This window comes from Pseudorasbora parva, chromosome 16, assembly GCF_024679245.1.
Source record: "Pseudorasbora parva isolate DD20220531a chromosome 16, ASM2467924v1, whole genome shotgun sequence".
NCBI classification, from domain to species: domain Eukaryota; kingdom Metazoa; phylum Chordata; class Actinopteri; order Cypriniformes; family Gobionidae; genus Pseudorasbora; species Pseudorasbora parva.
Genome location: NC_090187.1, coordinates 14,493,455 through 14,518,159, shown reverse-complemented (window position 1 = coordinate 14,518,159; position 24,705 = coordinate 14,493,455). Strand labels below are relative to the sequence as shown.

Here is a 24,705-nt window from a genome sequence, read left to right as displayed (position 1 = left end):
AGAGGCAGTGGCCCTCCGCAGCATTTCCGCGAAAAGTGTTGCGGACGCACTGTTTCGACTTATCTCCCAGGTGGGGGTTCCGAAGGAAATCCTCATTGACCAAGGCACGGCTTTTATGTCACGTACACTACGCGAACTATACGGGTTGCTGGGCATTAAATCGATTCGAACTAGCGTCTATCAACCACAAACGGACGGCTTGGTCGAACAATTTAACTCTTAAAACCATGATCCGTAAGTTCGTTCAAGAAGACGGCAAAAATTGGGACAGGTGGTAAGAACCCTTGTTATTCGCCGTGCGAGAGGTCCCGCAAGCCTCCACGGGGTTTTCCAGAGGCGAACATCATGTTCTCGCCCCTACTGGGTCGTACTAGTCTTATTCAGCACCATATCGAGACCGAGTCGGGCGTGTTAGCAGTGACTGGGCGAGCCCGATAGTTTTAGTTCCGAAAACCAATGGCTCTGTCCGGTTTTGCGTGGATTACCGCAAGGTGAACGCTGTGTCGAAATTCGACGCGTATCCAATGCCGCAGGTTGACGAGTTGCTTGATCGGCTGGGCACGGCTCGGGGGGCGGGGGGCGGGGGGGTGTTAGGGGGGGGTTGGTCTCTGCAGGCTTGACGGTTCCCCAGCCTGAGTTGGGCGGTGGGGGTATGTGGCTCAGCGAGGTCTGCAGCGGGAGAGAGAGCCGCGGGACGAGCGGTAAGTGAGTGGCTTGGACGCAGATTGATAACACCTGTATCTCGTTTCAGTAAGGGGCGCGGGGAGAGTACAAAACGCCAGGAGAAACGGAAGCAGGCGAGAGAGAGACGGACTGCTGACGCTCCCCCCACAGAGACACTGAGAAACCGGAAGCCGGAAGTGCCGCGAACCCGGAAGTGAACTGAGATATTGAATGAAAGTCACACGCTGAAATGTGCACTTTGTGTTTGAGTTATTTACCCAATAAAGAGATGTCAGCAGTCCAGCCGACCCCTTGTCCTCTTCCTTCCTTACCTAAGAACTTGTTACAGTATCATTATGTTATGACTTCACTTGTTTTGGCACATGACTATTAACTAATTGACTAAGTAATATGTAATTGTGGTTATGGGTTTTTAATTAATTTTGAATTAGTTAATAGTCGTGTTATCTAAAAAGTAAAGTCATAACATAATGATACCTTTATAAATCATTAGCTGATGATTAATTAAAGCAGACAACTGGAAGTTGAAATACATGGCTTTAACCCATTGTGGCAATTAACACATTAATTTAAATTATTAGTTAATATAATATGATATTAAGGAATTAATACATTATGACATTTAACTAATAACAATTTAATGATTACTTAATCTATTAATCATGTAGAATCTTCATTAGTTGCTGATGCAGTGATCATTAATAAATGGGTTAGTTCCCCATTAGTAATACATTAACTCATGATTATCTGTGCATTAATTAAGCATGAATTAATGCATATTTGTGCACCCGTATTGTAAAGTGTTTCTGTTAAAATTGAGGTACACAAATAAGCTGAGGAAGTAGTCATATCGCTTTGCAATCTGCACTGTAGTATGATATGACATCCTCATACAAATTCATCATGTCAGCAAATTAATGCAGTCAGAGTCCATGCAACTGGATGTTGCTGTCAGTCTGCTAATGAAAACTGAGGTCTCCCTTACAGAAAGACAGGGCTTGCTTCTGCATAAGCAACTGAGAAATATGGGAGAAGATTAATAGGAATATAGGAATCTAAAAGAATAGAAATTCCCCTGTGCATCCGATGTATGTGTTTTTGAATCAAACGTCTCTTTTGGATACTCTATTCATTGTGCGTTTGCTACAGCCACACACCCACAGCAGAGTGAACATAGAGAATATTATTAGCATTATTTTCCTCCTTTTTTGCCTATGGACTTACCTTTAGAAGGAGCAAAACCTGGAGGACCACACAAGGGATTATTTCGATCTGGCATGCCTCACACACTACCCAGATAACTCACTTTGCATTTTTTATTACACCAGCCTCAGTGAGCGGGCATGGACGATCCACTAGGAATCTATCACCCAGCTCCTGTGTCTCCAGTGATCCTACCCTACCTCCTTCGCCCACCTCTTCTCCTCTATGGATCTGCCTCCGCTGGTTCCGTTTTGTCTCTTGGCTTCCCTTCTGTTGATTCCACTCTGCCGGGTGGATATGCCTCGGTTCTTACAGTCTCCAGCACCGCCTTGTCAAGGGAATCCTGTCTCCACCTTAAGCCGCTGAGCCCGTAACTCCACCTCGGCAATGTTGTGTCCACTAGAGGGTGGAAAAGCACTGTTTTTAAAGAAAGATAGACTGTTCTGTGATCACAAATACATGTCTGATTGTTCCATGGTTGATAGGTTCTGCCTAGTTAAAGAAATGAGAATTGTCTGGAGAGTGAGAGTAAACAAAGAGTTGTTCACTGCATGTCTGGCTTGGTTTATGTTTATTTTATACCACAGGCCAGTCGACTCCATATTGGCTCCTCCTTCCCTCAGCTCCACCTGGGACCATCGTTCCTCCAGCTCTGCCTTAGTCAGCCGACGTTCTGCCTGCGTCACGGACATTCAAGCTTTCAGCTGAACTTAGTTCCTCCACCCTTATGGCACTGTCGAGCTCCGCCTTCCCTATAGCTCCTTGGCCTCTAGGACCTATGATTTCGCCCTGTCTCTATGTCTCCTCAGCTCCACCTGGGTCTCCAAATTTACTTGCTCCACCGCTGCTGGCGCTGGACATTTATGGTGTAAATGTAAGTGAATGCACTCCATGATTACTAAGGGCTTTAGGTCCAAATGTGTCTCTATGTTTTCTCTGTAAAAACTCTTTTGGTGCAGCTGTGCAAGAGACCAGTCTTGATCCCTATGCCATTGGTTAAACAGTATTGTTAAACTCTCTCCGCATACTGTACAAATCCCAGTTATCTACCACACTGTCCAAAAAGTGTCTATTTGTCCGATTTCTTAATTTGTTTCTTTTATTTTTTATTTTTTTTGGTTTAATCTCCTTTAGACAGATTCAATTGAACTTTACTTACAGACATCTCGGACATCTCCTACATCTCGGATGCCCATGAGGTAAGCTAAAATATATCAAAATTTAATTTCAAAGTGAACTATCCCTTTAATGGTGAATTTTTTTTTTTTTTTTTCAAAAGTTACCTACTGCAGTTTTAAAGCTCAATTTCATGAATAGAAATCTACTGGGTACTGCAGAGCAGATAATAGTCTGTGAAGTGTCCATCGCCATATTCCTCATAGAGTGTAATGTATATATATAAAATTGTATAATTATTATTATTATATATTTTTTTTCATATTTTAGTTGCTGCCTTACATTTTAATTATAATCAGCTCGGATGTACAAGTTATTTCAAATAACTATATAACAACAAATAATTTACTTACTGAAATTCTGCAGACGGTTGTCAGTGAAGTCCCTCAGTGCTAGACTCGTTCTGTATATGCTGTTGTCACTCAACTAACTAACTAACTAACTAACTAACTAACTAACTAACTAACTAACTAACTAACTAACTATTTATTTGTATATTAATGTGTGCATGCATGCTTGTTTCAAATCTTTCACTTTTCATTGTGATACTAATGATACTAATAAAATGCTCTGATATATGGACTGAGATATTGTTTCAGAAGGGAGGTGCTAGCGATGTCTTTTAACTGAAAATCCAGATCATCTCACGGGGCAGATACTTTCTCATTTTCCAAGCTTACTCCATATGCCATGTCTGCTCGAGCAGTTCTAGCCACTCCACTCCCTTATGAAAGGAAAATATATTTACCAATATATTACTTCAAAATATATTATAATATATTGTAAATACATGGAATAATATATTGATGTTATTATACAATATATTATATATTCCTGTAATATATTGCAAAATATACAAATGATTGCCGCTTTCATATATTGCAATATATTGGAGAATATAAATATGAAATCCCATATATGTGAATATATTGCCTAATGTATTACATGATATTTTCCAATATACTGCAATACATTTTTGTTTTGTTAGGGCTAACTGTAAATATATGTTTCAAAATCGGTATTGACCCTGATAACAATGAAAAATGAAAAATGATTGCGCAAGTGATTTTGTTTCTTTATCAACATAAAGTAATACAAAGTGAAGGGCACTAGTCTATTGGGAGAGTTCCATTGCAGATGTGGACAATGTCAAGGCTGAATACAGATTAGGGCTTGTCCTTAGCTCCCTGGGGGGCCAACACAGGACTGGCTGCCAAGTACAGTATATTACAGTAACTTGCCATGGTATACTCCCTAGTCTATTAACCCCTATGCACTTCTCTAGAACCCTGTGCTCAATGCATTCAGCTAAATGGCCATGCTCAATCCTGTCTCATCTCTCAGAGGCAAGATGATAAACTGCCTCTCCATCAGGGTGGAGAGGGGCAGAGTGAAAAGAGGAGAGGTAGTAGGATAGTTCTAGTTTTAATAATGCCTCCATGTGGCCGTAACAATATGTAAGTGCACTGGTGCAGGTGAATTACTACACAATTTGTGGGGGAGAAATTCAAACCCCTGTTGAATTAAGTGGTTTGATGCAGTCTTGAATCAAGATGTTTAACCTACAACTTTGTATGCCTGTAATTAATTTGTTGCATGTTAAAATATGCTCTGTAAGTAATTTTCTATTGTATCAACATAGTTTACTGTGCCTATACTTGCAAAATTAATACAAATAACAATCTTGATTTTAATTTGTGCCACTTATCTTTCGAAGTTTTTGGTGCATTGAACACTGTATGAATACTTTATATTGTATTCCACCATAGTAAAATGAGATCACAGGAAATTTAAAATACCTGGATAACGCCTGTTTAACACATACTCCGTCTGCAGTGCGTATGTGGTGCTTATGCGGTGCAGGAGCTGCACGCAATGTTGTGCTTTCACATATGCTGCGTTGTCAGTACACAACTTGCATACCACAAACACAGCATTTATTCATTATTTTTTTTTAATTTAAAATCCAAAAGTTGTTACTGAACATGGCTCGTCAGAATTGCAATTCTCTTTGTTTACTCTTTCATAGGAGTCAGGTTTTAACAAACTACATTTAAACAACATTTTATTCAATTCATTATTCATATTTATCTAGCCTAGCACTTTAAATTTAGCTCACACAAGTGGCAAAACATTTAAAGATAGGTTATAGCCTAAACACATTTTAAATTAGAAACTTGCAATAGGCTATTCAAAAACAGCCAACTCTCATCTTCTCTTTAGTTTTTAAACCCATTTAAAATAAATCTTGTAGGCCATAAAGAACTTTGTTTTCCACCTTCAAGAAAAGACGAGTGCTATCCATTATGACACATTTTTATAAGGCCTACCTAAATGTCAGGTAAGGTGTCGTTTCCTTGCTTTACCCAAGAAAAAAAGCCATTTGTTGACTTTGAAACAATATTTAAATTATATGCATCTGTGGTGTTTATCATGTTTATTTTAATGCGAACAATGTACTGTCACTTTAATGCAGCAGTGCAGCACAGCACAGCAAGAAATAGACTCGGTACGGAAACGATCGCCGCACTACTGCAATTGCACCCCACCTGGAACTGACGTACAGCATCTGCGTGCAGTATGGAAGCTGTAATCTGCTAACGTGTACGGAAAAAAATACGCACCCCATACGCACTGGAAACGGAGTATGTGTGAAACAGGCATAATGGTAATCAGAAATACTCTACATCAGCACTAATGATATCCGACTTCATCAGTCAGAGATCACTGTTATGCTGTTAAATTGATTAAACATGCGGTTAACTCACTGGTGGCCGCTGGTCGCTTGGTCGTCACTTAAAAAAATTAAAACTTTAATTTAACAAACAAAAAAAGGGCTCTAAACATTTTTTAAAATTAACTTAATAAAGAAGCGAAATATAACAAACTTGACATTAAAAACAAAACTGAACTATTATAATGGCTGCAACAATGTAAAAAAAAAAAAAAACACGGGGTCCAGTCGGACTCAGGCGAGAATTTTGATAAGCTGTCGGACACGGGCCAGGCTAGGGCCTCAGCTTCTCGGGACATGGGCCATGCTGGGCTCTAGGGCTGAGTGCAATAACAAATTTGTAGCCAATAAGCAGGTAAGGTGCGTGTCTACATTTGATGGTGAGAAGAGAGCGCTTAGTGCACATCATTATTCAAAACACACGACACACATGACGGACATTAACCAAGAAGTAATTCATGCTGGCTTTTGCTTGAATATGCTCGTGTGTCATGTTCGCTTGTTTGTTCATTGGCGATCGTATTGTCGCTCACTTCAGCAGTGATAAAGACCCGTTCAGTTCCACACCGTATGGAGCATTTAAATCTCCTCACTGTCTGTTTCAAGCATCAGCTCACAAAATGTGTCCAACAGCTAAGATACTATATTAATTAGGGGTGACCCCGAATAGTCGAAGATTCGATGCATCGATATGCGGAGCCTGATTCGACCACTGATCTCACGGTCGAATCTTTGCGGGTGTTATGAAACGAGGATCATACCATTTTGGCAATATGGGGGTGCTCAATATTTTAAAGAAGTGCCGGGGCGCTGAGCTGAGCGGAGCATCCGGTGTGCGACCCCTTTAAGGGGGCTGAGCTTCGCACCGCGCCTTTAAAACTTGAACACGTTCAATGAGTGTACACCATGGTGTACACACACCCGCGGCAGCATTCAACGCCTGTCCGCGGCCACTCAGGAAGTTCTTTAAAATCCTGCCGCACCACAGAGCGCTTTTTCAAGGTTTTATATTAAATTTATATTTCCCTCAAATCGTCAATGTACATACTGATTTAACCCTGTGTTAGAACTCATCGTGCAGCTCTCCTGTCAGTCAATTCAAAATTGAGCTTGCATGTATATAATGTGCGGGTCAGGTGGCGGTGTGAGATCCTGAGGCTTAAGAACGTACATGTAAACGCACTCAAAGTGTTCTTTTCCTCTCTAGGCAGGTTTTTTTTTTTTAGGTTTATTTATCAAAAGTTTTTTTAGCCTATATATTTGTGTGATGTTCCATATTTCGATCGCGGCTTTAACATGTTATGACAAAACGGTTTATGAATGTTTATCCACCACATTACCTTTTAGGCTATTTAAACCTATATTAATGTAATGAACTGCTCTGAGACAGAAGGTTGGTTGAAGATCCAAACGCAGTATTTATTGAAGGGTAATCCAAAGTCGTAGTCCATAGAACAGGCAAAAGGTCATAACAGGAAATCAGTCCAAAAAGGCAAACAAAACAGAAGGAACAGGCAAAAGGGTAATCCACGGAGAAGGCAAGAAATCAAAGACCAAGATACATGAAAACAGGGAAACGCTCAGAAATGCAGTTGTGACACTAAACAAGACTTCGCCATGAATGACAGAGTGAACAAGGTATATATAGGCAGAGGTAATGAGGTGATGAGACACAGGTGTAAACAGTGAGTGCTAATGAGTCCAGGGAAAGGATTATGGGTAATGTAGTTTGTGATGGAGTGACAGCCCGGGGTGGAGTGCCCTCTGATGGTGATCATGGGCACTCACACTGGTGAATTGTGACAATTAATAAGAAAGCCATTGTCAGTTCGTCTGTCAGTTGGCAGGCAGTTTTGGTCGCTTTATTAAAAGTTGTTGCTGTGTGCAGTGTGTAAAGGAAAATAAAAATAGTTTTACCCTTCTGCTGACAAGTGTCGTGCCTCTCCCAACCCATTCACACACAGATGATTCGACTATCAGTCGACCATAGAGAGATTCGACAATTCTGATTCGAATGTCTAAATCCTTAGTCAAGGACAGCCCTAATATTAATATATGTTTTTTTCCACTTTTGACCCATTCGGTCATAATTGTAATATGCTGTTAGCTGTACTATCGAGCTTGTGTACTATCGAGTTATTCATGAGAACTGTTTGTGTTTTGTGACCTTATAACTCTAATCTTGTCATAATTGTAATATGTCGTTAGTTGGACTATCGTGCTCTTGTACTTTCGAGTTGTCGTGAGGACGGTTTGTGTTTTTGTGATCGCTATAACTCTTAATCTTGTCATAATTGTAACTTGTTCGTTAGTTAGACTCTCAGCTCATGTTCTATCGAGTTGTCATGAGAACGGTTTGAGTTTTTGTGATCGCTATAACTCTAATCTGGTCATAACTGTAATATGTTCGTAAATTGGACTGTCAGCTCGTGTTCTATCAAGTTGTTAATGAGAACTGTTTGTTTTGTGATCGCTATAACTCTAATCTTGTCATAATTGTAATATGTCGTTAGTTGGACTGTCGGCTCGTGTTCTATTGAGGTGTAATGAGAACGGTTTGTGTTTTTGTGATCGCTATAACTCTAATCTTGTCATAATTGTAACTTGCTCGTTAGTTGGACTCTCGGCTCATGTTCTATCGAGTTGTTCATGAGAATGGTTTGTGTTTTTTTTGATGGATATACACTTTTTCAATGAATATTTGACCTGGATTAGTAACAGGCAGATTCTGCCATAGTCGTTGCCTGGGTTACGTATGTGTGGGGCTGAGCTATTAAAATAGGGGCCAGACCCTTTTTGGAGGTAGAGGCGTGTTTGTTTTGGTGATTTGAAATAACAGCAACGGTTACCAGGAATCACTTACCCCACCTTTAATAAAGAAATGAAACGAGATATAACTATGTTGATATTAAAAACAAAACTGATATATTTTATTGTCTGCAACAGTTTTTAATAGGGAGGATAAAAAAAAAAAAAAAAAAAAAAACATGGCCTCTAGACTTGGGCCGAGAATTTTGATAACCTGCCTAGCTGTCAGACGGGGCGTACATTTTTCACAAAAGAGAGTAACGTGAGTAACAAACTCATTTAAATTTGTAATTGTGTTACTTGATTTAAAAAAAAAAAAAATATATATATATATATATATATATATATATATATATAGGCAGGTCAGTTAACAGCACACCAGTTTAAAACGTTTAATTAAGACATGTTGGAAAATGTGATTATCTTTCATTTCAAATATGTATATTGTAAAGTATTCTCTTGAAAACTCTTTATTGTCAAATGTGTGTCAAATGTTTCCATATAGACCATTTCATCAAGCCAGAACACATCTGTTCTACTGTGGCGTCCCATGGCCAAAGGCTGGCTCCCCACCGAAACCTAGCGGGTTCTATCCTGGATGTAATGTGAACTGCAGAGTGTTTTTTCAAACATTAAATTGTTATTAGAGATTATTTAGATTATTTAGGTAGGCCACTCTTAGTTGTTTACTTACAGGCCTGTATTGCTGTTACATGAAAGTGAGAGTCTGTGGTTGGTCTGTGTTGAATGTAAACTCCTCTTAGTAATTTCATAATTCAGGACTAAATCTTAAGTGTCAGTCTTAAGCTGTGTCCCAAAGTGAAGTGCGCACTTGGAAGGCCGCATTTGAAGTGTGATTACGTCATAGCTGCACTACGAAGGCTGTCCCAATGTGAAGGCTGCACCCTCTGAAGGCCGCATTTGAAGTGCGATTACGTCACAGCGGGGTGACGAAGGTTCATGGGCGACTTCAAAATGCGCCCTTCGTTTCTCAGGCAAAGGAAGGGTACAGCAGATGGAACCTTCCCACAACCTCGCAGCCTTCCCTATCCCAGAATTCATAGCACACTGGTGACTACAGGATTTGACTGGTCCGTATTCCCGCAGCACTCGATCAGATTTCCCATAAAGACGGTGTAGTGGTCGGTAACTCAAGTAGCCTGGATACTATTGAACACAACAAAGCGCTTGAAGTAAACAAAACGTTTAGTACATTCGCACAGTTCCCAGTTCCCTGCCCTGATCAACCAAGATAAACTTTAATTTCCCAATTTGAACTTGCATAAATGCTATTTATTTCTCAACCATTCTCTCAATAAGAGGAATCAGTCCATTATCTCTCTTTTCGCTGCTTCTATCTTTTTTTCTTTTTTCCCTGCACTTTCTTTAAATAGCCTAAAATTAAATCTGCGTGGGGCTGTATTTCCATCCCGCTCCCGCTATTCCGCACCGCACCGCACACCATCCCGCTCATGCTTAAAGTTCACTCCATGCTCACCCTATAAATTATTTTATTCCCAACGTACCCGACTGATCCAGTTAAATTTAGTTCCCTTTCGAGAGAGGTTCCTCGTATTACATACGGGAAAAACTCCTTTTCTCGAGAATGTGAAGCAAAACTTTATTAATAAAGGTATCTATGTAAAGCGCAGTGAGCTGCACGGCCATAGCCCAGCGCGAGGAGCGCTCTGATTGGCCGGGCCGCGGCAACTGCAGGAAGCTATGGTGAGGCGGCTGAGAGGAACGAACCAATGGGGGGCGTTCCAGAAGCCCGCCGAAAAAGGTGCTTATATTTGCATACAGGAGGCTATATAAGACCCTAATTCGCCATAGGTGTCAGATTTTATCTCCTTCAGCGATACCTTCGCTGACCTCCGGAAGAAGCACAGCCGTTGAAAAGGAACCAGCGGAACCTGCAGCTGAGGACGACGGACTCCCTCTCCGCCTTCTCTGCCGTTCCAGCTACGCCATCCGGCGTTATATATCCTTTAAACTGTGTCTATGTTGAGTGTTGTGTGTGTGTTGCCGCTGCAACGCCACTTCTAGAGCTTACAGGCTTGTTCTATTCGAGGACTCTCTCGTTCCGCCGCATCGTTAAGCGCCGCGGAAAGACGGAGCTCTTCTCACTCTCCCTCTGCTCTCATCCCGTCGCGCTGAATAGCGCCGCGGAAAGAGAGAATGTTAGAGGACATGAGCACACTCAAGCCGAAGCTCTCTTCACTCTGCCGCCACCGCGGCTCTTCTTCCGCCGCTGCCGCAGAGTTGTTTTCACTCTTCTCTCGTTCCGTCGCGCTACAGCCGCGGACAGAGAATACTAGAGTGAATAGGCGAACTCGAGCCGAAGCTCTCGTCACTATACCGTCGCGCTGAGGAGGCGCCGCGGACAGACGGAGCTTTTCCTCACTCTTCCTCTTCTCTAGTTCAGTCGTGATATCGCCGCGGACAGAGAATACTATAGTGAATAAACTAACTCGAGCCGAAGCTCTCGCCGTGCTGAAGAAGCGCCGCGGACAGAGTTTTTCCTCACGCTTCCAATTCTCTCGTTCAGTCGCGCTGTCGCCACGGACAGAGAATACTAGAGTGAATAAACAAACTCGAGCCGAAGCTCTCGCCGTGCTAGAAGCGCCGCGGACAGAGTTTTTCCTCGCGCTTCCAATTCTCTCGTTCTTTTGCTCTATCGCCGCGGACAGAGAATACTAGAGTGAATAAACTTACTCGAGCCGAAGCTCTCGCCGTGCTAGAAGCGCCGCGGACAGAGTTTTTCCTCACGCTTCCAATTCTCTCGTTCTGTCGCTCTATCGCCGCGGACAGAGAATACTAGAGTGAATAAACAAACTCGAGCCGAAGCTCTCGCCGTGCTAGAAGCGCCGCGGACAGAGTTTTTCCTCACGCTTCCAATTCTCTCGTTCTGTCGCTCTATCGCCGCGGACAGAGAATACTAGAGTGAATAAACAAACTCGAGCTGAAGCTCTCGCCGTGCTAGAAGCGCCGCGGACAGAGTTTTTCCTCACGCTTCCAATTCTCTTGTTCTGTCGCTCTATCGCCGCGGACAGAGAATACTAGAGTGAATAAACAAACTCGAGCTGAAGCTCTCGCCGTGCTAGAAGCGCCGCGGACAGAGTTTTTCCTCACGCTTCCAATTCTCTCGTTCTGTCGCTCTATCACCGTGGACAGAGAATACTAGAGTGAATAAACTAACTCGAGCCGAAGCTCTCGCCGTGCTCATTCTACTGCCGTCGTGCTGAAGCGCTGTGGACAGAGAATACTAGAGTAAGTTAGACGAGCGAGCTCGGGCTGTTGGGTATGTCAAGAACAATGTCGCTGCAGCGCACGCTTACTGCCAAGGAAGTTGTAATGGCTGCCTTGTCATGATAGCGCGCGCGCGCCCCTTCCACAGCGTGTTGCTGACTAGAGCGCGACTTACGTCATAGCACGCGCTCACTGTCAGAGCATAAGGGCGTCGGAAAATGGCTGCCAAGCTAAGCCCTTTTTTCACTCTATCACTTCCAGTCCCCTTTATTCAGGCGGCTGGAAAGGTTTTTACACTGTAGACAAAGTGTCCACTACACAGTGTGCACCCCTACATAAGCACTGTTAATTCAGCCTCACAAAATCACAAATAAATCCCGCCGCGGCCGGATTACACCATATAAAGTCAACTAGCCTTATTGCAGTCAACTAGCCTGTGGTCAAACACGCTTGTCTGCATGCGCGCTTTCAGTCTAGACTAGAACATAACGGCATTGTGGAATGGCTCACATACCACCCGCACTTCCTTACATTCTCCCAGTTCCCTTAAGTTAAGTGACTGGAGATGAAATATTGCAGTCAACTAGCCTGTGTTAAACACGCTCGCCTGCACACTAATGCTGTGTGCGTTTACCCCTGTGGATTTGCTCACTGGTTTGCACCGTGGGTATTCTACGTAGGTTGTGTACCACTACACATTGTTTACACTACACACAAAAGAGCTTTCTATGTAGGAAATGTGCCCACTTTACAGTCTGCACTCCTGCACCCAAGCACTTTTCACAAAGTTCACTCTCGCACACACAATATAAATGTGAGGCGCGCGCCCACTGCAAAGCCTGCACCGCCAAAACTATCCCCACAGTGTTACAAGCAGTGTTACAGCACAAGCAACCCGGCTAACAGGCCCCTATTACTAAGCGGCCAGCCCCCGAATCTAATTCAACCCCTGGCTTCACGAGCCCAGGCCTGGCAGGCCATTCCTGGTATATAATATTGGGTGTTGAACATATCAAACGAGGTTCTCGCTACAGTTTTGCTCGCAGACCCCGCGATTCAAGCCGTGGTCGAGCCCTCAGTAAGAAGCAGTGTCAGTCACGTGCTTTTCGCTGAGGCATTGAAACTGTTAAAGGAGAGAGCGGCGGAAACAGTACACCCGACGCTAGCGAGTCAGGTTTTTACTGTCGCTAATTCCTCATGCCGAAAATGGATGGCGGTCTCAGGCCCATTTTCCAGGCATCTGAACAAAGCACTTATGACACGCTCGTTTCAAGGTGCTGACGGTGAAACAAATCCTCGCGCACATTCGCCCCGGGGATTGGGTTTTCTCAATAGATCTGAAAAACGCATACTTCACGTTACGATAACCCCCTCTACAGGCCATTCTTGAGATTCGCCTTCGAGGGGCAGGCTTATCAGTACAGTCATTGTCATAGACTCAAGACTAAACGAGCGTCTTACGGCATAAGAACCACCACGTCTTGATAACGTACATAAAATCGCTAGGGCAGCCGAGATCAGACTCTCTTCACTGCATGGCTAAGCATCTCCTTTTATGGGCAGAGCACAATCTAAACTCCCTAAGGGCGGCTTACGTGCCAGGTATTCTGAATCAGGGTCCGGACATGTTATCCAGAGGACCCATGTCCCCAGGGGGATGGTCCCTTTACCCGCACACGATTCAGCTCACACAGCACACGCTGCCCAATATTTTTTTCTGCAAACGCAGGGATGCCCTGGCCCATGTTGGCCCAGACTCCCTCTATATGCTCCCTCCGATCGCGATCCAGCTGCAAGCCTGTGCTTTTTAACAGCCCCACTTTGGAAGAACCGCACATGGTTCTCCAAACTGTTTCAGCTGTCAGACAGCCCCATGGCCTATTCCGCCAACGAAAGGGAAGATCTGGCATCCCAATCCCGAGCTGTGGGCCCTCCACGTATGGCCCATCAACGGTATCTGGGAACCTCTCTGACAAGTTATGAACACTATTTCGGAAGCTAGAGCCCCTGCTATCTGGCAGCTCTGCTTTGAAGTGGTCAGTGGTTTTCTAACCAGTGTGCTACGCGAAACATCGATGCACACTCATGCGAACTGGCGGAACTGCTCGCTTTCTCCAAGAGCTAATGGACGCGGGTCGTCCCCTCCATACTCGGGGTGTGTGTCTCCGCCATAGCAGCTAGCCACGCTCCGATCGCGGCACATTCACTAGGGAAAAGTGATCTTATTGTGTGTTTTCTTAAAGGGGACAGGAGATTCAGCCCGCCTTGCCCCTACCTCGGTCCCAATTTGGGACCTCGCCATGGTTTTGGAGGCCGTGAAGGGTTCCCCCTCCTAACCACTTCAGACCACGAGCTTGAAGCACATATCACTCAAAACCGTTTTCTGCTGGCTGTGGCCTCGGTTAAGCGAGTGAGTGGCTTACCTGCACTCTCCGTGAGCCCTTCCTGTCTTGAGTTTGGGTCCAGCAGCTTCAAGGTTGTGCTCAAACCGAGGCATGGTTTTATGCTGAAAGTGCTATCAACCCCTTCAGTATGCAGGTCTTTTCACTGCTTAACCCGCGTCTCAGAGAGAATAAGACGCAAACCTATTCTGCCCAGTCAGAGCATTGAGATTGTATCTAGAGCGCTCCGCCCCCTTCAGGCAGTCGGATCAGCTCTTCATTGCTTCGGTGGCCGCACTAAAGTTTGTGCTGTCATGAAACAGACTCTCACACTGGATAGTGGATGCAGTCCCACTAGCATATAGGTCTAGGACCTAACCTGTCCTACAGGCATTTAAGCCCACTCCTCTAGAGGCATGGCCTCATCTTGGGCTTGGTCGTGTGGCATTTCTTTGGAAGATATCTGTGCGGCGGCAGGCTGGGCCTCTCCGTCCACTTTTATCAGATTCTACAAGTTGGAGGTTCCAGCTCTACAAGCAGGGCTTCTCTCCATCTAGGCTCTATCTTGACCCTGACAAACATATTGCCTTATGTTTTGGCCTGTACACATTAGCCCTCAAGCACTTATTCATTCATCATAAGATCCGACTATGTCCGATCAGCTGTTCAAACGAACCGACTCTTCCAGTTCTTCATTCCCCTTATAAGCCGCCTCTGTCGGTCTATCGGGGGTTTATTAACATGTGCTTTGGGTATACTGGGTCAGTCAGCACACACGGCGCTTTACATTGTGTTCCCATACGTAATACGAGGAACCTCTCTCGAAAGGGAACGTACTCGGTTACTTTCGTAACCTCGGTTCCCTGAGAGAGAGGAACGAGTATTACGTTCCGTGCCGTGTTTATGCTTCTCAGGTATCGCTTCAGTCGATCTTAAAACCTGACTCCTATGGCGAATTAGGGTCTTATATAGCCTCCTGTATGCAAATATAAGCACCTTTTTCGGCGGGCTTCTGGAACCCCCCCCATTGGTTCGTTCCTCTCAGCCGCCTCACCATAGGTTCCTGCAGTTGCCGTGGCCCGGCCAATCAGAGCGCTCCTCGCGCTGGGCTATGGCCGTGCAGCTCACTGCGCTTTACATAGATACCTTTATTAATAAAGTTTTGCTTCACATTCTCGAGAAAAGGAGTTTTTCCCGTACGTAATACTCGTTCCTCTCTCTCAGGGAACCGAGGTTACGAAAGTAACCGAGTACGATTTCGTTTCCAGAATATCTCTTTTAAATTTCCCTTATAGACACTGGGAATAGGATATGATGTCCGTGCAATCATTTAGTTTTCTTATCATAGCCTACTCAACACCGTAGCTAAAAAATGTGAAAGACAAAAATAGGCTAAATCAAATGCAACATCTGTCACTCAAAATTATAAGACAAAATGCAAATAAACGAAAACTGCTGACTTACCTGTAGCTACTGCAAAATAAAGTTTTTTTATATGAATGAATAAAGGAATGAATGAATGTCGCTCACTGACGATGGTCCATTACCAAAAGTCTCCTCCAAAGGCTGCAAAGTCGTGGCCGGCACAGAACAATTTATCTAGGCTAGGCTACATTATTATTATTAGATTTAGATGCTTGAGTCCAGTCTCCCATTGTCGCAGGCTTTGGAACATGTCAAAATCCAATAAAAGCTCAATCAACAAACCTGCTAAGCCATTAACGATGCTTGGTTCATTGTTGCCAAGTCTGGAATGGGGCTGCATTTAGGCTACTGTTGCTTTAGGGTGTTTGTAGCCATAGTCCACAGGTTAAGTTGTCTTTACTTTAGAACTTTTCAATATTTCTACCGCCCGCGCGCGTTTTGGGATATTTTTTGGCCCATTTTGGCCGTGATGCCGGTACTTTGATTAGCAATTGAAGGGGTTTTGTTATTCAGACCTGGTAACCCTGTCCCTTGGTTTGCCCTTCGTGCCGCTTTGTGCACTTTGAAGGCGTGGCCTGGACTGGCCTGGCCTTCGAAGTGTGCACCCTTCACTTTGGGACACAACTTTAGAGTCCTTTCACGACACTTTGCTGTGCCACAAACAGGATTTTGGATGATGTCTTAGGCATGAACCAATCACTGAATAGATTATTGCTTATTTAAGCATATCCTCAGATAAATTCACATTAAATGGTGAAATTCCTAAGAGGAGTTTACATTCAACACACATTTGACAATAAACTGTTTTCAAGAGAATACCTTATAATATACACATTTGAAATGAAAGATAAACATGTTTTCATCCATGTCTTAATAATAATAATAAAAAAAAAACTGCTGTGCTGTTAACTGACCTGCCTATATATAGCCTAGATTTTTTTAAATATAATCAGCCACCATGGATTCCAAAAGAAAACCGAACAGGCAGGAGGAAGAAGCAATAGCTACTGCTTGCTGAATTAGTCGAACAGCCTTTTTAAAATTATATAGCCCAACATTACCAGGGCTGAAAAAGATGATGCCTGCTCTATCCAAATGACCATTTGATTAACTGCTCATTGTCAAACATGTTGAACAAATTCTTCCTCTCTTGAAAGATTTGCACGTCTACTCAGTGCCATCACAAGCCCCTACTGGCAACTCCTAACCACTTAAGAGACCTCTCGAGCTGTCTTAAATAACTGGGAGAGTAAGAGTGATTCTTAGCTTTAAGAAATTTGATAACTTGCTTTTATACTTAAGTTTGAATGTAGGAGTACATTTCATGAATTCTCAGCACTTAAGACTAAAATAGCACTTTGAGAAGCTCGATGAATACGGGCACTGGTCAGTATTATGAACATTGATCTCTTCATGTACTGGTTAGCCCAATCTGAATGCTACAAAAATCAGCAGAGTGGAAGATGTCAGCATTTCATCCATCTCCTGAAGGAAGTATAGGCTTAAAGTACTGAAAGGAGAAATGTCTCTCACCATCACTTTTCTACGTCTCCTTTCTCTGAGAGTGTGTGGACAAATTGAAATTAAATGATCATAAATGGCATTCATTTTGCCAAGAAGAGGCCCCTGTGTTCTCACAGCATGCATAATGAAAGACGGAGCTGATTATTTGTCAAGTGCAATGAGAAAGGCACCACTTATATGTCTCATACATTTTCCTTTTGTTTTCCTTTTTTGTGTGTTTCTAAAGACTCAGAATGCCCCTCAATTGATCCCAAAGGTAGTAGTAGTATTTGTGTTAAAATAATCTGGTCTTTTTAAACCAGAGAGAGAGAAAACTTCCTCGTGCAATTTCTGGGGTTCTTTACTTTGGCATATTCATCTAAAACACAAATGGAAGTAGTACCATTCTATGATTTGGATCTGCAAATTTACTTGGACTTTTGGACAACTATCAAGTAAATAAATGAATAAAAGCTTTCCATAAATAAAAAATTGTAATACATAATGCATATGATATAACTTTTTCAGTGGAAGGCTTTGTGTAAATGCCATAAATGTACATATTTCATCTGTATTGTGGATCAGCAGGAGTTTGCCCCCTTTAGTAGTTTATCTTGAGCTACTAGATTCTCTTGGTGAGCCAGGTCAGGCCCCAGGGCAGGCCAACACAGCGTTTCTTCATTAGACTGTGTGCTAACCTTGCAACAATTCATTGACATCCTCGTTTTTCATCAGGCCGCTACAGAGTTGGGCAGAGAGCATGCAACAGAAAAAGAGACAGAGAGAATTGTGTAAGCCAAGTTATTTAACCTGTGTCTAGATCTAAGACAGATCTTTATTTCTCAAAAATAAAATGTACTCAAAACACTTAAGTATTGTAAGACTGAAGAAAAAAACAACAACTAGCAAATGCTGGAAGTTCTAATTGAGGAACGAGGACTCTGAGAAAATAAAGGAAATTAAAGGGTTAGTTCACCCAACAATGAAAATTATTTCATTAATCTCACCCTCATGTCATTGGACACCTGTAACACCTTCGTTCATCTTCAGAACACAAATGAAGATGTTTTTGTTGAAAGCTGATGGCTGAGAAAGGCTTCAGAAAGGCCTCCATTGGCATTCAGTACATTTCCACTGACTCACAAGACCCATAAAAGACACTAAAGACTTTGTTACAAGGTCCATCTCAGTACAGTGGCTGTACAATAACTTTACCAAGTGACGAGAACAGTTTTTGTGTGCAAAAAAAATCAAAATAATAACTTTATCCACCAAGTTATTGTCTTCCTTGTAGGTCTCTGACGTGAACTCACCTGGAAGTCATGCAATAGCGGCGCTCCTCCTCTTCCAGGTCATGTATTCGAACGGTGGAGCTGCGTCATATTCTCTCGCATGCGTCGAGTTCATGTCAATAACTTGGTGGATAAAGTCGTTATTTCGATTTTTGTGCGCACAATAACTATTTTTGGCGCATTGTAAAATTAGTGGATCAGTGGAAATGTACTGAATGCCAATGGAGGCCTTTCTGAAGCCTTTCTCAGCCATCAGCTTTCAACAAAAATATCTTCATTTGCGTTCTGAAGATGAACGAAGGTGTTACGGGTGTCCAATGACATCAGGGTGAGTAATTAATGAAATAATTTTCATTTTTGGGTGAACTAACCATTTAACATCTAAACTCACTCATGGATTTAGCGTCCCCATCCGAGACAATGTCACACTGAGTGAATCATCTTAGCAATGACTTTAATTTAAATGCCTTTATTTTCCCAATCCCTTTTACAGAATTCACACACACACACACACACACACACACACACACACACACACACACACACACACACACACACACACACACACACACACACACACACACACACACACACACAAAAAAAACTATGGTTTAATGTGAATTCTCATTATACATGTTTGATATTGTTTCAAATGTCTTAGTATGACTGGTACAAAGACCTCATCCTCACAGAAGTAAACCAAGAAGTAATAAAGGTTTTAAGAGTTTACAGTAGAGATAATTTGATTACTGTGTGATGGGTGTGGTGTGTCTTTGGCCAAATCTTCTCTATACCTCATGCTGTCAATACAGGTCTCTAGAACTTGATTAATGCTAATTCCCATTGTGAACTTATGTTTACATTTGAAAGAGTTTTGCATCTTGGTCTGGTATTTAAGAAGATGTTGCAAAAAAGTCAGGAGGAATATTTATATGGGTCAGCCCGTAATGTTGAGTGTGTCAGTCCAGACACTCAGCGTTATGTAATTTTCAGAAGTCAGTTATCCATATTTTATTTTGTACTTCAGTTTATTTACATTTTTATTTATTCCCTACCCTAACCCTAACTCTACTTACTCTGGAATGATTAACTATTATGAACGGGTATAATTTCAAGAAAGGGTTAAACAGAATAATTAAATGTTTTTTGTTTTCTGTATTAAGCCAAAAATATCATGTCACTATGTATGTCAAGTAACCTTGTCAGAACTCCCTGATTCTAGTTTGTGATTTAAAGGCCCACTGAAGTGCCTTGAAACGCGCCGCATTTTTCAATGTGTTGATGTAATTTCCAGTGAAATGGCTTCAGTTGTTAGCAGCTCCTCCCCTTTTTTGAAACAGCCAATAGCGGGTTTTTTTAATATACAGTTTGACTAGAGCGCAAGAGCGGACCTTTCTCTGATTGGTAAAGCCAGTTTCCTCTAACACTGTTTACCATCATAATCTCCTCCATATTGCTTTGAAATGCAGCATTCTGTGCAGAATTCAAATGTCGATATGTTTGTTGTCTGCGCTGACTCACGCATATGATCCGCGCTGTGCTCTCGTGTCTGTAGTCTAAATTTAGGCCAGAGCCGTTGGGGTGTGTGCGCGGCTGGGGTGCGTGAAACTAACGTGAAAACAGACTTAATTCGCCTCAAATTAAAGCATATTTACACTGAATGGTTTCCTATCACATATATAGAGTGCTATGTGCCTTTCACCATGTAGAAATTAGTAAATGTGTGTTAAAAACTGACCGATTTCAGCCGCAGCTTCAGCAGTGTAAGGGGGCGGGCTTTAGATTCTAGAGAGCATTTTGATTGGACAAAAGATTTGACGAGAGAGTGAAGTCTGCGAGGATGTCACCAAAATCTGAGATTTGTTTTAACGGAAGTGGGGGACTATACATTTTGAATGCTTATATCTCCTAAATGCAAATTTTGTCATAGTTTTAGAACATACCAGCTTATTCATAACTTTAAGGCGAACACAGTCATACTAAAAGCTAAACAACTTAAATTTTGATTTCAGTGGACCTTTAAGCATATTTGCTGCCCTGGTGTCACGCCCTCACAACCATCGGACACAGCCACGCCCACTAGTTCACCATCAGCACTCCAACAAGGGTTCATCCCACCATCGACATCCCCTGCCACTTCGAGCTTCTTCTTCGTGCCCAAGAAGGACGGAGGCTTGCGGCCGTGCATTGATTACCGTCACCTTAACTCACAGACCATCAAATTCCACTATCCCGTTCCTCTGGTCCCCTCAGCCTTGGAACAGCTCTGTGGGGCCACCATCTTCTCCAAGCTCGATCTAAGAAGTTCCTAAAACCTCATTCGCATCCGCAAAGGAGATGAGTGAAAGACAGCCTTCACCACTCCCTCAGGTCACTATGAATATCGGGTGATGCCGTATGGGCTGTCCAACTCACCCGCCGTCTTCCAAAACTATATGAATGAGGTATTCTGTGAATTCTTAAACAAATTCGTCATTGTCTATATCGATGATATCCTAATCTATTCTAATGACCTGAGGGAGCATGAGGAGCATGTCTGTCAATTCCAACAAACGCTCTGAGACCATCACCTTTACCTCAAGGTCGAGAAGTGCGAGTTCCATGTCTCTACTGTCCAGTTTCTGGGTACATCATCAACAACCATGGCGTCAAGATGGACCAAAGGAAGGTGGACACCATCACCCATTGGCCGCAGCCCAATACCATCAAGAAGCTGCAGCGCTTCCTGGGATTCGCCAACTTCTACCGTCGCTTCATAAAGAATTACAGCCTGCTCAGCTCCTCACTCACCTCTCTGCTCCAGGACCGGCCCAAGTCTCTGTCCTGGACTCCATCTGCCACGGAGGCTTTCCACCAGCTTAAGAACACCTTTCAGTCCGCTTCGATCTTGGTCCACCCCAATCCTCATCTTCCGTTTATTGTCGAGGTGGACGCCTCATCGACCGGGGTCGGAGCGGTTATGTCTTAGTGGCAGAGGACACCCTCACGGCTCCATCCATGTGCTTTCTTCTCCAAGAAGCTATCCCCGGCGGAGCAGAACTACGACATTGGCAACCGGGAACATCTGGCGATCAAGCTCGCCCTGGAAGAGTGGAGACACTGGCTGGAGGGAGCAGAACACCCATTTGAAGTCATCACGACCATCGTAACCTCGAATACCTTTGTGACGCCAAGCAGTTGAATCATCGTCCGGCCCGCCGGGCCCTCTTCTTCACCAGATTCAATTTCAAGGTGCACACCATACAGGGGACCAAAACAACCGGGCGGATGCTCTTTCCCGCCTATACCAAGCCGACCCTGAGCCCGAGCACCTTGAAACCATCCTCCCTCCAGCCCTGGTTGTCAGCCCAATCCAGTGGGCTCTCCACGAACAGATCCAACAGGAGAATGCCCAACAGCCTGCTCCGCCGGGAGGTCCAGAGGGGCACCTCTACGTCCCGCCTCACCATCGCCTGCTCCTTCGGGACCTAGCTCATTCATCACTGGGCTCTGGACACCCAGGCAGGAGAAGGACCCTCTCGCTCCTCCGTCACCGCTACTGGTGGCCCGCCATGCCTCGGGACGTCTCCCGATTCGTCAAGGGATGTTCAGTCTGCGCCATTGCCAACACCCCTAGGAGACTCCCCGAGGGCAAGCTGGTTCCCCTTCCGATCCCCGAGCGTCCCTGGAGCCATCTGGGGATCGACTTCATGACCGACCTGCCTTCTTCCCAAGGATTCACCTGCGTCCTAGTAGTCGTCGACCGATTTTCCAAATTCTGCAAGCTAATCCCATTCAAAGGCTCACCTACCACGTTGAAAACAGCAGAGGCACTCTTCCCCCTAATCTTCCGACACTTTGGGCTTCTGGAAAACATAGTATCCGACCGAGGACCCCAATTCATCTCTAGAGTGTGGACAGCATTCTTCCATCTCCTAGGGGTTTCTGTCAGCCTCTCCTCAGGTTACCATGTTCAGACCAATGGTCAGACTGAACGGAAGATCCAGGAGATCGGGAGATTCCTGAGGGTTTACTGCCACCAGAATCAGGAGGGCTGGAGCCAGTACTTGCCCTGGGCCGAATTCGCCCAGAATTCCCTCCGGCAGTCCACCACAGGGCTCACCCCGTTCCAATGTGTCCTCTGCTTCCAACCACTGCTCTCCCCCTGGACGGGTGAGCCCTCTGAGGTCCCAGTGGTGGATTACTGGTTCCGCCAGAGCGAGAGGGTCTGGGACTCAGCTCACGTGCAACTCTAGCAGGCAGTACGGAGACACAAGCACCAGGCTGACGTCAAGCAAGGACCAACGCCGCAGTACCAGCCGGGCAAAACATTTTGGCTCTCAATTTGGGACATCCATCTCCGGCTGCCATGCCGTAAGCTGAGTCCCCGGTACATCGGACCGTTTACTATTGACAGGCAGCTGAATGAAGTCACTTACCATCTTCACCTTCCACCCACCTACAAGATTGCACCATCATTTCACGTTTCCTTGTTAAAAACCTTCACTGACTCTGTATCTTTTTCACCTACAGATCCTGGTGATGGTGCCGTACCTCCTCCTCCTCCTACCATCGACGAGGACCCAAATGTCTACCGGGAAAGAGCTATCCTCAACTTGCGGCGACGGGTGTCTCGGATGGAGTACTTGGTGGATTGGGAGGACTACGGTCCTGAGGAGCGGAGCTGGATCTCCAAGAACGACATTCTGGACCCCAACCTTCTGACTTAATTCCATCAAGACCACCCTGACCGACCCGCTCCTCTGGGCGGCGGCAGACCCTGTCGCCGCCCATCCCAGCCGTCAGGAGCCGCCCGCGGAGGAGGGGGTAGTGTCACGCCCTCACAACCATCTGACACAGCCATGCCCACTCGTTCACCATCACCCGAATACTGAACACGTGGGCACCGTCACCAGCCACACTATAAAGACACTCCTCACCTCATTCACCGTCTGGCCTAGCACCAATCTACCCACGACTACCTGTCCTTCCTAGAAGCCCTCATCATTCATCATCTTCGTCTTCATCTTCATCGTCATTGCCTTCACCATCTTCATCATCGTCTTCATCTTCACCCTCCTCATCCATCGTCTGAGTGTCACAAACCCTTCTAAGTATAACCTGTGTCCGTACCTCTCTTGAACAAACTTTGCACTAACACTTATCCATCTGTGTCCTCGTCTGTGTCTGACACCTGGGGCCTTGTCAGGGGTGTTTCCTCCGAGGAGGCAAGGGAGGCAGTGTGACATTATAATGTGACATTTAAAACTGTAAAAATCACTTGTTTTTATAACAGTGTCCAACAGCGGCACCCGCAGGTGAAGTTACATTTGGAGGCATGCCTCCTCTGAGCTCATTTCATTTTAACAAACCCCCAAAGCATGTTTGATAGGGGGTAATTGAGAATGAATAGGAGAAAGGTATTGTGAGAGGAGACAATGCCTCTTATCAGTTATGATTTAAATATGGTTTGTGCAATAAATCCTGTTTCTTTTACTGCGTGTCCTCAAATCGACCTGAATGAACTGATGCCATTAATGGGAAGACTAATTAAAAACTAAGTAATCAACTCAGCCACTTAAACATTACCACTTTATGTCACATCAAAATCTAACTTGAAATGCCCTGAAAACATGTCTGGGTTTTTGATCAGCTAGGGGAAATTAAAAGTATATCTTCGGGTCTGTGACCACTGTATACATGCTTGATGACTGGTGAAAATTGAAATAAATGCTGAACATTAGTTCACAAATATATTATATAAATTCTAACTGACTTTAGTTATTATTTTGAAATTAATAATTTGATTCAAAATGCACAAAACATTAACTTGGTGAAATGTATATAGTCTAGTAGCCAGCTCATAGAGCCCCATTGTGAACCCGGAAATGTTTAGTACACCAAAGTTTTATTGCAGAAATGTGAAGTATAAGTCCCCAGAATACAGAAAATGCCGGATGCATAATGATTGCATAATCAGCATAATTAGCATTATTAGCTTTATCGTCCATTTTGACCGCATATTTTGCACTGTATGGCCAATTTCTACAATGTGTGAGTGGTTTTAGAGGATGCTGATTTCCTTTTTGGCACTTTCAAACTTCAAAATGGTAATTCTATAATACATTAGGATACATTTAGACACGTTTTTTTTTTTTTTTTTTTTTTTTTTTTTTTACTTTCGGACAACATTTTTGGTTATTTTCATGGTAAACACAATTATTTCACATTTCAGAAATACAAGAGCTCTTGGTCTTTGATGGGAATGTTG

At 43.8% G+C, this 24,705-nt stretch overlaps 1 long non-coding RNA gene across 1 annotated transcript; it reads left to right on the top strand.

Annotated features, from left to right (window-relative positions):
- The first annotated feature begins 2,287 nt into the window (after positions 1-2,287).
- On the top strand, positions 2,288-20,526 carry LOC137043622 (uncharacterized). The gene is made up of 3 exons (XR_010898547.1): positions 2,288-2,761; positions 3,022-3,086; positions 20,468-20,526. It is a non-coding gene; the product is annotated as an uncharacterized lncRNA (long non-coding RNA).
- The last annotated feature ends 4,179 nt before the right edge of the window (positions 20,527-24,705 follow it).